Source organism: Onychomys torridus, chromosome 1 (genome assembly GCF_903995425.1).
Source record: "Onychomys torridus chromosome 1, mOncTor1.1, whole genome shotgun sequence".
In the NCBI taxonomy this organism is placed as follows: domain Eukaryota; kingdom Metazoa; phylum Chordata; class Mammalia; order Rodentia; family Cricetidae; genus Onychomys; species Onychomys torridus.
Window position 1 is genome coordinate 38,631,433 of NC_050443.1, and position 16,516 is coordinate 38,647,948.

At 36.7% G+C, this 16,516-nt stretch overlaps 1 protein-coding gene and 1 pseudogene across 4 annotated transcripts in view; both read left to right on the top strand.

Annotated features, from left to right (window-relative positions):
* Luzp2 (leucine zipper protein 2) overlaps positions 1–16,516 on the top strand; it is a 380,429-nt gene that overhangs the window by 62,856 nt on the left and 301,057 nt on the right. The window lies entirely within an intron of this gene.
* LOC118586387 lies at positions 13,586–13,816 on the top strand (annotated as a pseudogene).

Genomic DNA, 16,516 nt, shown 5'->3' on the forward strand with positions numbered 1-16,516 from the left:
TGAGTTCAGATCCCAGATCCACATAACTGATATTGTGTTCCCCAATATATTGTGCATCCTAATAAACTTATCTGGGGTCAGAGAACAGAACAGCCACTAGATACAGAGGCCAGAAAATGGTGGCACTCACACCTTTAATCATGGCATTCCAAAGGCAGAGATTCATCTGGATCTCTATGAGTTCAAAACCACACTGGAAACAGCCAGGCATGGTGACACAGGCCTTTAATCCCACGGAGTGATGGCAGAAAGCAGAAAGGTATATAAGGCATGAGGACCAGAAACTAGAGCCTTTGTTAATACTTTAGGCTTTTAGCAGCAGTTCAGCTGAGATCCATTCAGATGAGAACTCAGAGGCTTCCAGTTTGAGGAAACAGAATTGGCTGAGAAGTTGACATGGCTCTGGGTTTGTTTTCATTAATAAGACCTTCTAAGATTTGTGCTACACATAACAACCAATGTGTCTTCCAAATACCTGTAAATTCAAATTCAAAGAATCTGACATCCTTTTCTGGCTTCTGAGCACACACAGTCATCTGTACCTGTGCACACGCACAGACACAGACATAGACACAGTCAGACAGACAGACAGACACACACACACATATACACACACAGACACACACACATATGTACACACATGCACACAAATAAATAAATAAAAACATATTGATAGTTCTTGTGACTTTATTTCAGCTTTTAAAACATATTTTTCTACAATTGTTTGATCATATTCTTTCCCCTCCCCAAACCCTCACAACTCCTCGCCATGTCCATAACCAACAAACTTCCTGTTCTTTCTCTTTCAAAAAAACAACAAATACCCAAAATATGAAAAATCAAAATCAAAACATTAACAAGAACAAAGAAAGAGAATCAGTAAGATAAAATAAATAAATAATGAAACAATAAGTGCCCACACAAAAGAGTAATGCCCCCCAAAAGAAAAACAAAGCAGATAGAGTCCATTATGTGTTGGTCAAGTAGTCCTGGGCATGGGCCATGTATTGGTGCATGGTTGATCTATCTATTGGGGAAAAACTATTTTCTCTTTCCCGATACTTTACAATAGACAATACCATCTTTGTTAGAGGGAGGACTTTGTGTTAACCCTCCTTTATCAGTGCTGGGGTTTTAGCTGATTTGAACCTGTACAAGTCTTATGCACGCTGTCACAGTCTCTCTGAGTTCATGTGTATCAGTCCTGCTGTATCTGGAAGATACTGTTTCCCTGAAGACATCTACCACTTTTGGTTTTTCCTATCTTTTCATATCCTCTTCTCCATAAATCCCTGAGCCTTGTGGGGAGGGGTTGATAAAGACATCTCATTTAGGGCTCAGTGCTCCAAAGTTTCTCTGCACACCAGTCAGTTGTGTATCACTTTGTAATTTATCATGTTCTGCAAGAAGAAACTTCTACAATGTGGGTTGAGTATAGCAATGTTATTTGAAGTCATTTATTCCTATATTCTCTAGCAGAATAATAGTAGTAGGTTTTCCACTAAACATATGGCCTATCTAGTCTTAGGTTCTTGGCCACTTTAGCATTGTCAGGTATGGGTTCCATTCATGAAATAAGCCTTTAATCCAATGAAAAAAGTGGTTGACTACTCTTATAATATTGTGTCACTATTGTATGGGTATATCCTGCAGGCAGATCTCTTTTTAGGTCATGGGTTTGTAGCTGGATGATATTGATGACCACCCTTCTCCTCTGGTAGTAAGCAAAGTACCCTCTCGTACCATGAATACTAGTAAGTAGGAGTGAAGCTTCTAGTTGGGCAACAGCTCAATTTCTCCATGTTCAATATATAAGTAAGTGGTTTCTTCTGCACTATGACCTGACACTCAGGTTATAGAGAGTAACCAGTAGCCTTGGCAATAGGGTGTGATGTTTGGAGGTTTCTATAGGAGTTCCTTTGGCTGATGGCTCAATAAAATGTAGCCCACTCCAGGAACCAGAGGTTTTACTTAGTGCCATAAGATGTCTAGTTGTTGCATCATCTCTGCCATTATGGCAACTCCATTTAAATTCCTTTCACACTTCTGGTTTTGACCAATATTTTCCATGTGACTTTGTCAATAATTCAGAATAATTTGTTATTTTGATAGTAAGAAAACAATGATATAAAATTCAAATGTGCATAATTCAGAAAAATGAGTCATGCTAATTCTGAGTGCTCCTTTGTCTAATAGAATACTAAACCCAAGCAACATCAAATTTTTAAGCTTAACTCATCTGTTAATTTATTTTTAGTACTGGTACATTAAGTGAAAAGGTAAATGAATGAGTCAATGATTGAAATGTCCACTAGTAAGTCATAGTGTGACTGTGAGTGTCTTAATATATTCTATGATTTTATTTTTTCTATATTTAAAGAATAAAAGCTGATACTTTACATATACATGAAAGATTTACTAGAAAATTATCTTATCCATCACCTCAAATGTCATTTGTGCATGTGATACAAACAATAAAATCTCTTCTCTTGATAAATTCTCAGTGTGCAGTACATTATCACCCATTCTACTTCCATGAGGTACATTTGCAAACTATTGCTCCTGAAGAACTGCAGTGCATAACTCTTTAATTCACACCTCTGTGCTTCCACTTTCTCTCCATTACTACTAGCTATCATTCTGGCAGCCTTGTCTCAATATTTTTTTACCTCTTTATGTTCTATATTTTCCTTTTTAAAGTATTTTTTCAATTTAAAAATGTTTAAATTTAAATATATTTTGTTCATATTCTTCCACTCCTCCAAGTTCATTCAGATCTTCTCTTCCTCCCTAGTCACTCAACTTAAAGTTCTCTCTCAAAAAGCAAACCAAAATACCCAATCCAATAACAAAATGCCCTAAACCTAGAAAACAAAATACAACACCACCCCAAACAAAACAAAAACTCCACAAAACTATACCAAACAAAAAGCCCCCCATACACAAACACACACACACACACACACACACACACACACACACACACACACACACACACACACAAAACCATTGTGGAGTCCATTATTTGTTGGTCAGCCAATGGTCAACTCCTCCTGAACATGAGATCTGCATTTGAGTGCTTGATATACTCAGTGTCACTGCAGCAGAGAAAACTGATTTTCCCTCTCCCAGCAGGTATAACTGACAGTTCCATTGTTAACCTTTACCCTAGTGGCTAGGTTTTCATTCATTCATTTTTTTAAATATAGGAAAGGAAAACATAAGATAAAACAAAAACTATCACCTCAAAGTCAGAAAAGACAGACCAACAAAGTTTAAGAGCCCAAGAGAAGGCAAGAGAATCAATGACCCACTCCTTCACATGCTCTCTGAATCTCATAAAAACACTAAACTGGAAGCTATAATATAAGCACAGTAGGCCAGAAACAAACCTGTGCTTGCTACTTCAGTCTCTGAATGCTTATGAGCTTTGCTTTTATTGATTTAGAGGGCCTTGTTTTCTTGGAATCCTCCATCCCCTCTGGTTCTTACACTCTTTATGCCTCCCTTTCTTTGGGGTTTCCTGAGCTTTGATGAGAGGGATTCGATGAAGACATTCCATTTAGGGCTGAGTGTTCTATGGTCTCTCACTCTCTGCATAGTGTCTGGCTGTGAGGTTCTATATTTGTTCTCATTTGCTGCAGGAGGGAGCTTCTCTGATGATGGTTGAACAAGGCAGTTATTTGTTTTGTTGAGTCTGTGTTACCTTAGTCAGGATTGTTTTTCCTAGTTCCTGAAAATTTTATGATGTCACTTTTTAATGGTTCACTAATACTCCAGTGTATAAATATGCCACATTTTCTTTATTCAGTCTTCTGATGAGAGACATCTAGGTTGTTTCTAATTTGTGGCTATTTTGAATAGAGCAGCATTAAATAAGTTCAAGCAAGTGTCCTTGTGGTAAATTGAAGTGTCCTTTCGGTATAAGCCCAAGAATGGTATAGTTGGCTCTTGAAATAAATTGATTCCCATTTTCCTGAAGAACAACCACATTGATTTCCATAGTATCTGTATGAATTTTCACTCCCACTAGCAATGGATAAGTATTCATCTTACTCCACATCATCATCAGTATAAGATTTCACTTGTTTTGTTGATCTTATCCATTTTGACAGGTATAAGATAGAATCTCAAAGTAGTTTGATTTGTATTCCCCTGATGGATAAGGATGTTGAACATGTTTTAAGTGTTTCTCAGACATTTGAGTTTCCTCTACTGATAATTCTTTGTTTAGATCAGTACCCTGCTTTTTAATTGTGTTATTTGTTTTCTTGACATCTAGTTTCTTAAGTTCTTTATTTATTTTGAATACTAATCCTCTGTTGGATGTACAGTTGGTAAAATTCTCTTCCCATTCTGTAAAATGTCACCACTTTGTCCTAATGACAGTGCTCTTTGCCATGAAGAAGCTTTTCAGTTTCATAAGGTCCCATTTATTACCTGTTGATCTTAGTGCCTGTGTTAATGGTATACTCTTCTGAAAGTCTTTTCCTATGCCTGTGAGTTCAAGGTTGTGTCCCACTTTCTCTTCTATCAGGCTCAGTGTTTCTGGTTGTATGTTGAGATCCTTGACTCACTGGGACATGAGTTTTATAAAGTGTGATACATATGAATCTATTTACATTCTCCTACATGCAGCTATCCAGTTTGACCAGCACTATTTTTGAAGTCTTTGTCTTTTTTCCTAGCGTGTATTCCTAGTTTCTTTGTCAAAACACAGGTTATCTACAGGTGTGTGAATTTATGTCTGGGTCTTCAATTTGATTCCAGTGATTGATATATTTGTTTTTGTGCCAATACCATGTTGTTTATTACTATAGCTTTATAATAAATCACATGGTGACCTTCACACAATGATAGTGGGAGACTTCAATAGCCACCTGCCATCTAGACAACAACTAAACAGAGAAATGCATAACTAACCAAAATTATAAACCAAATGGACCTAACCATCTTTTACAGAACATTTCAACCAAACACAAAAGAATATAACTTCTTCTGAGGACCTCATGAACCTTTCTCCAGAATTGGCCATATACTCAGACATAAAACATGTCTCAATAAATACAAGAAAATTAGAAAAACACCCCACATCCTAAATGCCCAGCAATGGATTAAAGATGGATATCAACAAAAAAAGAAACAATGGCAACATCTTAAACTCATGGAAACTGAAAAAGTCACTGCCGAAGAAAAAGATGGGTCAAGTCAGAAATTAAGAAAGAAATAAAGCTTTTTAGAATTGAAATAAAATGATTTCACAACATATCCAAACTTATAATGCAGTCAGTTCTAAGAGGTAAGTTCATAGCACTAAGTGCCTACAGGGAAAAAAATACTAGAGGGATCTCATACTAACTTAACAGTACACCTTAAAGTTCTAGAACAAAAGAAGAAATCACACACAAAAAGAGTAGACAGCAAGAAATAATCAAACTCAAGTTTGAAATCAATAAAATAGAAATAAACAAACATGATATAAAGAATCAACAAAACAAGAGTTGGTTTTCTAAGAAACTATGCAAGTTAACTGAAAGAAAATATCCAAATTAACAACATTAGAAATAAAAAGCAGGGCACACCAGACACTAATGAAAAGTGGGACACAGCAGACACTGAGGAGATCCAGAGACTCCTAAGGACATACATTAAAACCCTGTATCCATCAAATTGGCAAACCTAAAAGAAATGGATAATTTTCTGGATAGGTACCAGTTACCAAAGTTAAATCAAGATCAAGTAAGTAATTTAAACAGACCTATAACCCCAGTGAAATATAAGCAGTCATTAAAAGTCTCCCAATCACAAAAATCCCCAGGCAAGATGATTTTAGTGCAGTTTTTTTTTTACCAGACATTCAAAGAAGAGTTACTGTCGATGCTTCTGAAATTATTACACAAAATAGAGTCAGAAGGAACACTGCCCAATTCATTTGATATTCTATTAAAAGTAATAGAATGTACTTGTAATAGAATATGTTTGTCTTATTCTATGTCTGGCTTGAAGAATAACATGGTGTTTTCTGGCATTAATCAATTTGTATCAAATGGTAATAGTTGCTCCCCTTTTATATCAGGAAAGTATTAATAGTAGTATAAACATGTATATATGTGACTGTATTCTGTATTGGTTCATTCCACAGACACTTCAGTTGCTTCCACATCTTGGCTATTGGGGACACTATCATTGTTTTGTAGGAGAACAAATCTCTCTGCACTAATGTGATTCAGTTTGTGGCATTAAGTGAGAATAGATGTACTGGATCACAAGGTATCTCTTATTTGTAACATTTGGCTCACCTTCATTGTGCTTTTCATAATGTCTGCCCTAATTTTTGCTCTTGTCAACAGAACAGACAGTCTTATCTTTATCTATCTCCTTGCCAACATGTGTTATTTTTTCCTCATAGTAGCCAAACTGTCAGCTATGATATAAAATTGAACTGGATTATTAACTTATTTTCCTTACAGTGATATTGAGAAGGTCATCATATAATTTTTTATCATGAACACTTCCATGCTTTCCCAAAGTATTTTGCAATTTTAAAACATTAATATTTTTTAAAAGAACTGCAAACTGGTTTTGAATACATGCACTTGTTATTCCTCTATCTCAAAGATAGAGTCAGGAAGATTGGGAAGTAAAGGACATCCCCATCTATGCAGCAAATTATTAATGGTATTATGGCTGCACTGTCCATGTCAGCATCATTCAGCAGACAGACTAGGAAAAGACATATTGGATGCTTAAAGTTGTAAGAATTATAACTCTACTGGAAGAACTTAAAGAAGTATATGCAGAGAAACTTAAATAAGTCAGAGCAACAAGATCAAGGAAGGAGTTCCTTCAGATAATTTACAAGTGTGTGAAATAAAACCTGCCAGTGTCTTCCTTCTCTGAGATTCAATTTTCCCTTGGAGTGAGTTCTGCATAAACCAAACTTCAGGAAGACTCTGTATGCTGAGTCTACAACATGTTTGGCACATATTTCTCTCCTAAATTATCACAATTAAAAGGCTATTTAAAATGTTCATTAGCAATTTGTATTGTCCCCTTTGAAACAGTGTACAAGTTAGAAGATTTGGTTAATTGGGGTGCTTACTTTTGTACTCTTTTGTATTAATGTAGACATTAATTTCCTTTCTCAAAACTAGTTGGTCAGACTACTTTCTGTAAGTTGGCTCTTTACTCTGGAAGTGACTCATTTTGCTGTGCAGAAGAATTTTAATCTCATGTAATCCAATTGTCAATTCTTGGTATTATTTCCCTGGGAGTTATTTTTCTGAAGGTTCTTGCCTATGCGTGTCCTAAGGTTTTATTTATGGGCTTTTGTTTTGGACTTGTTACATTTCAGGTTCTGCATATCAGGTCTTTGACCCAATTTCAACTGATTTCTGTGAAGGATGCAAAATAAATCTTTAATTAAATATCGTGTGTGTGTGTGTGTGTGTGTGTGTGTGTGTTCAATTTTTCTACCATCTGTGGAAGATCCTATTTTAATTTCATGGCATGAATTCTTAATTATTTTATTTTTCATATATATGTTTTTATTATATGCCACTTGTGTGTGTATACCCACAGAGGTCAGAGGGGGCTGGAGTCACAGGTCTCTGTTAGCCACTCAACTTGCATGCTAGATACTGAACTTGGGTTCTCTTAATTAACCTAAGCCATCTAGTTAGCACTTCTGATAAATATTCCATCACTAGTCTATTATATTTATTTTGCTCTAGCATCATGCTGTTCTCGCCACAAAGACTCTGTAGTTGAACTTGAGGTCACATATTATAATGTCTTTAGTTGTATTCTTTCTGTTTATGGTTGTTTTATCTACTTGCAGTCTTTCATAATTCAATGTGAAATTTAGTTTTTGTTTTGTTTTTTTTTTAATTCTATGCTGGGGATTGCATTGAACCTGCTTTTGATAATATAGAAATTTCAAAATATTATCAATCCATAAGCATGGGAGAACTTTCTATCTTACAGTGTCTACATTCTTAGATATCAGAGACAGGAAAAATAAAATTACTCTAAAAATTCCATCTTATCATAGTTAAACTAGCTATGATAAAAAAAAACAAATGATAAGAAATTCTGATGAGCATATGGGGACAGAGAAATCCTTCTCTGCTGGTAGTCATATAAATTAGTACAGATACTATGGACTTTCCTAAAAATGGAAATACTATTTGACCCAGCTCTAACACCTCTGAGAATATACCAAAAGACTCATAAGCCTTCCCACAGGGATAATTGCACATCTATATTTGTAGCTGCATTATTCACGATGGATACAAATGGTACCAACTTGACTATCCAGAAAAATAGATAAATAAAATGTGCTGCATAAACAAAACAGAATCTTATGTACCTTTAAAGAATGATGAAATAATGGCATATTCAGTGCAGTCAATGGGACTTTAAATTATATGTTATTAAAAATTAAGCCCAGATGTATAAATTCTACTTTTTCCCTCTCACACAAAGCTAACAGATTCTTATTTGTACTTGTGTGTATGGGTGGGGGTTATGGTTAAAAGCTGATGGAAGAGGGGGAAAGATCTTATGGGAGGCAGAGGAGGGGGAATCTAAGAAGATTCATGTTACTTGCACACAAAGAAGAAATTGCGGTGGAAAGGATGGAGACCAACAAGGGGTCACACAAACAAGGAGGGAGAAGGACCAATAAACCAACACAAGCAACAAAAAAAAAAAATGCTCCAACGAAACCCATTACCTGTGTGGGAATTTAATGCTGTTTGGATGTTTATTTGCTCACTCTCCTGAGTGGCAGTTTTTCTTTGCTTTCTGGGAAAGATGGATAAAAGTGCCGTTTTCATGAGCATCCTCCTCTTCTCTTGGGACTTAAAGAACTTGAAATGTTTCCCCTGACAGTTCTGAGGGGGAAAAGTCTTTGTTCAGCTTCTACAAGGGAACTGTTTGCCCCTGGTTATTTCTCCATAGTTCACAGAGACTAGAGGCTTGATGTCTCCTTGTAAAGGTGATGCCAAAGGGGTAAAGCCGAGTTTCAACTCCTCTGTGAAGTCTAAGATGCCAAGAGAAAAGATTCAAATGGACAATTTGAAAATTGCAAGACAAAATTTAAATCTCTCAGGTAGATACCAGCTTATTATGCTTAATGAAAATTAAGGACATATTACTTTTCCTTTCAGGATAAAGAATGAAACCTAGCAATTCTGCTATGAAGTTAAAATATATTTGAAGTTCATATATGTAAATGTATATGATGTGACTTTTCTGAGATGTGAAACTTTGGCTTTAAATTTAACATTTATGTCAAAATTTTGAGAGAGTTATGTATGTTTTCTCTCACATTTCATGAAGGTGACTGAAAATAAAATGTGTCCTCTAGATATTTTGTAACTACTGAGAAAAGTCTCAGGATTAATATTACAATTTTCATTAATGAATAATAGATGATGATTGATTGGGAAAAATGAAAAAAGTAAGAAATTCATGGTTGTATTCCCTAAGTCACTAGACTTGGCCCTGGGATTTTAGAATGTTTTAAATTAAGAGCTACCAGAAAATGTCAGGAATATGTACAGAAGGCTATAGTGAAAAGTGAAACAATTTAAAGCCATCCCTAAAGTTCATTTTATTTTAGCATTTAATTGGTATTTTAGTCATTTAGAAAACTGGTAAGAAGTACCTTGTAAATATAATTCAAAAAGAAAATATTTAATTATAACCATACATGTAGGAAGTCATTCATGAAACCTGGTTTCTTGGGAAATTCTAGAGTAATTATGAGACATGAACAAGGTGTTCAAAACAAACTCTGTGACACACATGCTTGGCAGATAAACTATCTCTGGTATGATAATGGACCTGGGCAAAAGAGACCTCGAAGAATCATGTAAGCTCAGAGGAAGGCTGGGAAAATGGTTCTCCCCATCCTTGTGCATGTACATAAGGCTAGCAGGAAATACTCAGTGAATCTACATAAAGAAATATTTATTATAAAAAGTTATGCCAGGTAGAAGAAATACCACTGAGTCACAAGAGAGCATTGTTATCCCCCTTCCTTGGAGAAGGAACTGAAACAAGTGGAAGAGAAAAATAACACCCGACCCAGAAAATGACTGTTTACTGATACTACAGTTCCCCGAAGTCATGGTCTGTCAGTAAATATGTTTAAAATCCAAAAGGTCCCATCACTGGAAGTATTAATTCCAAGAATAAAGAGCATCACAAAACACAGCCAGACAATACAACAGTGAAACAAATCTACAGTGATGTCATAACCAACCAGCTCCAAAGTCAACACTCTAATTTCCTACATGTGAAGAAATGCATGTTATCAAATGTCCCTTCTGCTGAATGAGACTCCAGCAGACTCAGATACTATAATGTTTAGTATGGAAAACCACAGAAATAGTTCTATAGCTAATGAAATCAATTACAGTTAAAAGAAAGACAATCAGCAGAATAAGACAAGATGAACTGCTGCTTAAGAGCTAAAATGTACAGCAACAAGAAGATATTATATGACATACAAATAAAGAAAATATGAGGCCCATGTTTGAGAAAAAAAGTCAGCTAGAAAATCTCTGAAAATGGGGACAAAATACTGGGTGTAAAAATCAATGAACTTTGTTAGATGTTATTTTGTAAAAATGGTAAATGTAGGTTCTGGGTGTGAAATAACCCCTCCAAAAATTACTGTGTATATTCAACAGTATATTTGCAAAAATCAACCAGTGAGTATGGGTATGAAGTGGTAGACATTATTAAATCTTAATAACAGGGAAGAAATAAGGCCCAGAGAAAAATCAATAGTTTCTAAAGGAAGTCCGGAACCCAGCCAGCGTACCATCACACAAACAGTGCCGTAAAAGAAAGAGTAAGCAAGATGCTTTTCTATGACTATAAATCTTGAAAATTTGATGAAAATATTCAATTATGAGTTCAGGACTAATGTTTGTGTGCTCTCAGGAGGATGAATCCAACTGGATCAGCACCCAGACACGTCATCTGAGTACTAACAGCCAAAGTTAAAAAGAGAATCTCAGAAACACAAAAAGTTGACTCAACACAGTTACAATCCAAGGTAAGCAAACATCACCAAAAGCAGTTGTGATGGTTAGTGCCACTTGTCACCTTGACAGGATCTAGTGTCACCTAGGAAACAAGAGTATGGGATTGTCTAAATTAAGCCACACCCTGAGCATGCTCTTGAGGGAAGATCTCCCACTGTGGGAGGTGCCATTCTGTGGGATGGGATCCTGGACTCTGTAGATAGGCAGAAATAGACTGAAAGCGTTCATCTGTTGATTTCCTGACTGTGGAAGCAGTGTGACCAGCTGCTCCAGGCTCCTGCTGCTTCACTTTCTCCCTCATGATGGACTGTGCTTTGGAAACTGTAGGACAAACTACATTCTCTCCTAAATTGTTTATGTCAGTATTTTATCACAGAAACAAGACAAGAAACTAAGATGGGAAAGGAGGCAAGAAATCACTCTAAACATGTTATTATTATTTATTATTATTAAGAATAGATTTTTTCATATAATATATTCTTATTATGTTTTCCCCTCACCAAATTTCTCCCAGATCCTCCCCACCCACCTGAACCCACACCCTTTCTTGCTATCTTTCATTAGAAAACAGACATCAAATAATAATAATAGTAATAATAATAAATTAGATAAAATAAAAACAAGCAAACTAGAATAGGACAAAACAAACAAAGAAATAGAAAAAATAGCAAAAGAAAAAGCACAAGAAACACACATAGACACAGAGACACTTGCACACACACATAAATCCCATAAACATATAAATTAGAAACCATGACATATAAGAAAAAGACCTTTTAGGTAATAAGAAAAAAGTGTGCAGACAAAGCATTATGAGACCAAAATCCTCCAAAGAAAGCATTGAGTTTGTTTTGTGCTGGCTGTCTACTGCTGTGTATGGGGCCTGGGCTGAAGTGTTGTTTGTATTCTCACTGAGACTCCCTCAGAGAAGACTAATTTTCCTTTGCAAGCAGTTATCAATTGGAGATAGCTTCTGGGTTAGGAATGGGGTTGTGTCAACTTCTCCCAATGGTGGGACCCTATCTGGCTTAGACCTCTCTAGGGTACCACAGTCCCTGTGAGTTCCTATTTACATCAGTCCAGTTGTGTCTAGAAGGTCTGTTTCCTTGGTGTCTTCCATGCCCTCTGGCTCTTACACCCTTTCCCTCTCCTCTTCTGTAGTTTCATGAGCCCTGAGGGTACAGAGACTGAGAGATCTTGCAACACTGTAACATATTTGAATTATGAAAAAAACTAGCCTAATTAATAATTGTTTTCAACAAGACTTCTTTAAAAAAAAATGAAGGTGAAATAAAGACACTCTATGAACAGATCTTGTGAAGTCCTTACCACAATATCCACCTTTAAGAATTCCTCAAGTGGGGCTGCACTCAGCTCACCAGGTGATGATGTAGAGAAACTAAGTTTGAGTCCCAGGACCCACCTGGTGGCTCACAACCAGGAGATCATGATAATAAGTGGCCCATGTAATATCTTCAGAAGATCTTTGGAAATAGTTTCCATGTTTTACAGAATTTTTAGAGGCCAGAGGAAGACTATCTATTAGAAACAGGTAATATCATCTTAGATTTTAGGATATGCCTGACACCAAATAAACCATGTCTCTTAGTCATGGTTGAGACAACTGAACCAAGTTCAATGTTTAAATTCATCATTATAAGGTTAACAATTTTATTTTTGTAAGAGACAACAAATGGTTCTGTGTAGTAAAATCACATTCACACTTGGATCACAGTTTCAAGGTTGTTTTTTGTTTGTTTTTAATTATGTATACAGTATTCTGCCTGCATGTGTCACTGCAGGCCAGAAGAGGGCACCAGATCTCATTACAGGTGGTTGTGAGCCACCATGTGGTTGCTGGGAATTGAACTCAGGACCTTTGGAAGGGCAGTCGGTGCTCTTAACCACTGAGCCATCTCTCCAGCACTTCACAGTTTCAAGGTTAACTGATTGTTTAAACAGTGACTTTGGTCAAGTCTCTTCTTGCATTGATTTTCCTTAGAGAGAGCTCAGAATTAAAGCTGTCTTCAGCGGCGGCTACAACAGATATTTTTTTTTTTTTAAGAAGTTACACAGAAATTTAGAGCTAGAAGGCTGTTCAATATCAAAGTTATGAGATTTCTCCATTTCTACTTAATGAAGCTTTTCATTTTTTTTACAGTTGTCTATGCCGTGGGGGCCTCTAATCTAAGGCAGTCAGCAGGGAATCCAATAGTCCAAGCTCTTACTTTTCATGCATAAAGCACTCTATAACCTAATGTTTTTAAACAATTTGTTTTGAAGATGTGGGACTGTAAAGGCAGGTTAAAAAGTCTTCCCAGCAACATATACTGGGGAAAGAAATGAAGCATTTTATGGGAAAACTGTGTTCAAATATTAGAGAAGTTGCACATGAGAGAAGAACTCTTGTTTACATATCATACAATGAAAATGTCTGGACCTTGCCTGCGCCCGCGTGAGCTGAGCAGATCTCCATGCACCGAGCATCTAAAGAGTTGCTACCTCGTGCCGACAGAGTGGACATGGGCAGAGTGACGGCAGCCAGACTGGGGCTGGGGTTGCTGCTTCTGGCACTGCTCCTACCCACGCAGATCTAGTGCGACCAAACACCTCTTGCACCATTTTCAAGTAACCAGACTATCTCTACTGCCCCAAATCCAACTGATGCCACCACCAAAGCAGGTGGCAGTGCCCTGCAGTCAACGGCGGGTCTCCTCACGGTCTCGCCTTCTCTTCTACATCTCTACTGTTAGAGACTTGGGCCAAGAAACATTTCTACTTCCCCATCTTCTAGACCCACCCCAATGGTAATCACAAGTCCAGTGTGACCCGGAAGAAACAGGTCCACATCAAATCCGCTTTTACCACACCTCAACAGAAAACCTTGAGAATTCATGCGAAGGATGTGACAGATGGTGAATGCCAATATTGAATCTGCTGGAGTTTTATGTTCAAGATGAAGAGTGATAGCATCTAAAATTGACGTGATTTCCTTGAATGTGACTTAAGAAATGTGGCACTTAAAACTGTAACTTGATATCAAGCATAGGTTTTATGTAGAGATAAGGATGGGATATAGGGTGGAGATTGTTTTCATTGGCTCATTCAACCTATAAGGCCATAACACAGTTAGGTGATATTAAAAGGCTTCTCTGATGCTATTTATGTATATGTTGGAAGGAACTACCAGGTCTTACTTTAAATCCTCAGTGTATTGTTTCATTACTACTAATTTAATAACTTAACTCTAGTTAAGATCTACATTGTTGAGCTGTTCTCTTTGGAACTCAGCATTATACCCCCCTCCTGTGGCTTTAGGTTTGACATTATATTTGACCTTTATTAGTAATTGACATGTGCCAGGCAAGGATGGATTGGAACCCACCCCAAACCCAGCCATCACTGAATAAATCTTACTTCAAAAGTCAAAAGAAAAAAAGAAAAAAAAATGAAAAGAAAATGTCTGTACAGGTCCTTTGGCTATTTGTGTTTGTGTGTGTGTGTGTGTGTGTGTGTGTGTGTGTGTGTGTGTGTAGCTTTGCGCCTTTCCTGGAACTCACTTGGTAGCCCAGGTTGGCCTCGAACTCACAGAGATCCGCCTGGCTCTGCCTCCTGAGTGTTGGGATTAAAGGCGTGTGCTGCCGCCTCTGCCGCCACCACCCAGCTTTGGCTACTCTTATACTTTAGGTTTTGTGTTTCCTTATTTTATCACAAGAATTATTACACTTTATTTTGTATACCTTTGAAATCTACATATTGTAGAATCTTCCTTTGCTTGCATAAATTATACTGAATAATTTTAATGGTCTCTTTTATTGTGTTGAAGCTTTATTCATATAATTTTGGTCGAAACTTTAGACACATGCAAATTACCATTATCCTCCTTGTTCTCAGTTTCAGTACCTGTTGATGAATTTAAATGATTAAAAATATTTTAATTTGATTTTTGTGTTGGTATAACCCAGGCCAAAATTCATTCTTCTTTATGTGGTTTTATAGTTTTCTTAGTAACATTTGCTGAAGAAAGTATTATTTTCCCATTGTGTGTTCTTCCCTTTTCCTTTAAGTGTCATTTGATTTCTGGGCTATTGTTTAGTTTCATTTGTTTTATTTATTTTAGCCAATACTACTATGCTTTTTAAATTTACTTCTTTTATTATTTGAGATTGTAACATAACTACATCTCCTACTTTCATTTTATTCCTCCAAACCCTCCTCTGCACTACGCCCTGATCTCTTTCAGGAAATTCATGTCTTTTTTTGATTAATTGTTGCTACACACACACACACAATTCTAAACACATAAATAGAGCCTTCTCGGTCTGTATAATGTTACTTGTACGTATGTTTTCAGGGATGACCACTTATTAATGAATAATCAGTTGCTGTGCTTTTAACTGGGGAAGTCTCCTTCTTCCTCTTTTGGTATTCCGTAGTTTCTTGGAGTCCTTTGTGTAGTGATTTGGCATCCTTGGCTTTCCCACATCCATGTTAACATGTCTATTGTTGTTTCCCTTGTTCAGCTCATGTCTTGGCACCCATGTTGGTGAGAATTTATGGGTGTAGCTTGTAACATCACTAGGAAACACAATCTCAGAGCAAACTCCTGGACACGCTGGCTCTTACAATCTGTCTTCCCATCCCCTGCAATGTTCCCAGAGCCTTAGGTGCCAGAGTTGTTTTGTACAGGTAGCTATCGTGACAGGCCTTCACAACTCTGCACTTTGATTGGCAGTAATTTTCGTAATAGTCTCTGCCTGTTGCAAGAGACAACAGTGTCCTTGATTGTGTGAGGACTACACTTCTCTGTGGGTATAAGGACAGATATTTAGACTGTAACTAGGGATTCTTCTGGTTTAGTACAACCGTGGTTGTAGATTCTTTGCTTGACTATTCCCTTTGAGTTAAAATGCCTTATATTTCTATCAGTATAACCATTTAATTGATTTATTGACTTGGTTTTTGTTTCTCATAAGTGGATTTAGGATGCCAGGATTGTTAAGATTCATGAGCCCTGTGTTATATTCTGCCAAATATTAGTAAATAGCATATATGAGGATTTGGGATTTGCCAGACATTCTAGCAAGCTCTTTAACTTCATTATGTATCTAACCCACAAAATATCAAGGAACAGTTCATAGCTATTTATTTATTCATGTCTTTTTATTTTGGACAGTGTGTCATATATTCTAGGCCAGCCTGGTACTAGCTATATGGCCAAGAGTAACACCAAAACTCCTATGCTCCTGGCTTTGCCTTAATCACATGCTGGAATTAAAGGCATGCACCATAACACCTAATTTAATGTGGTGTTAGGGTTAGTACCGAGGGTGCCATTCTAGAACACTGTATATTCTTGGACAGCATTGTAACAACTGAGCTACATCTCGAAACCCCAAGGACACACATTTTATTATCCTAATGCAGGTGTGTCAAAAAGAAACAGAAACACC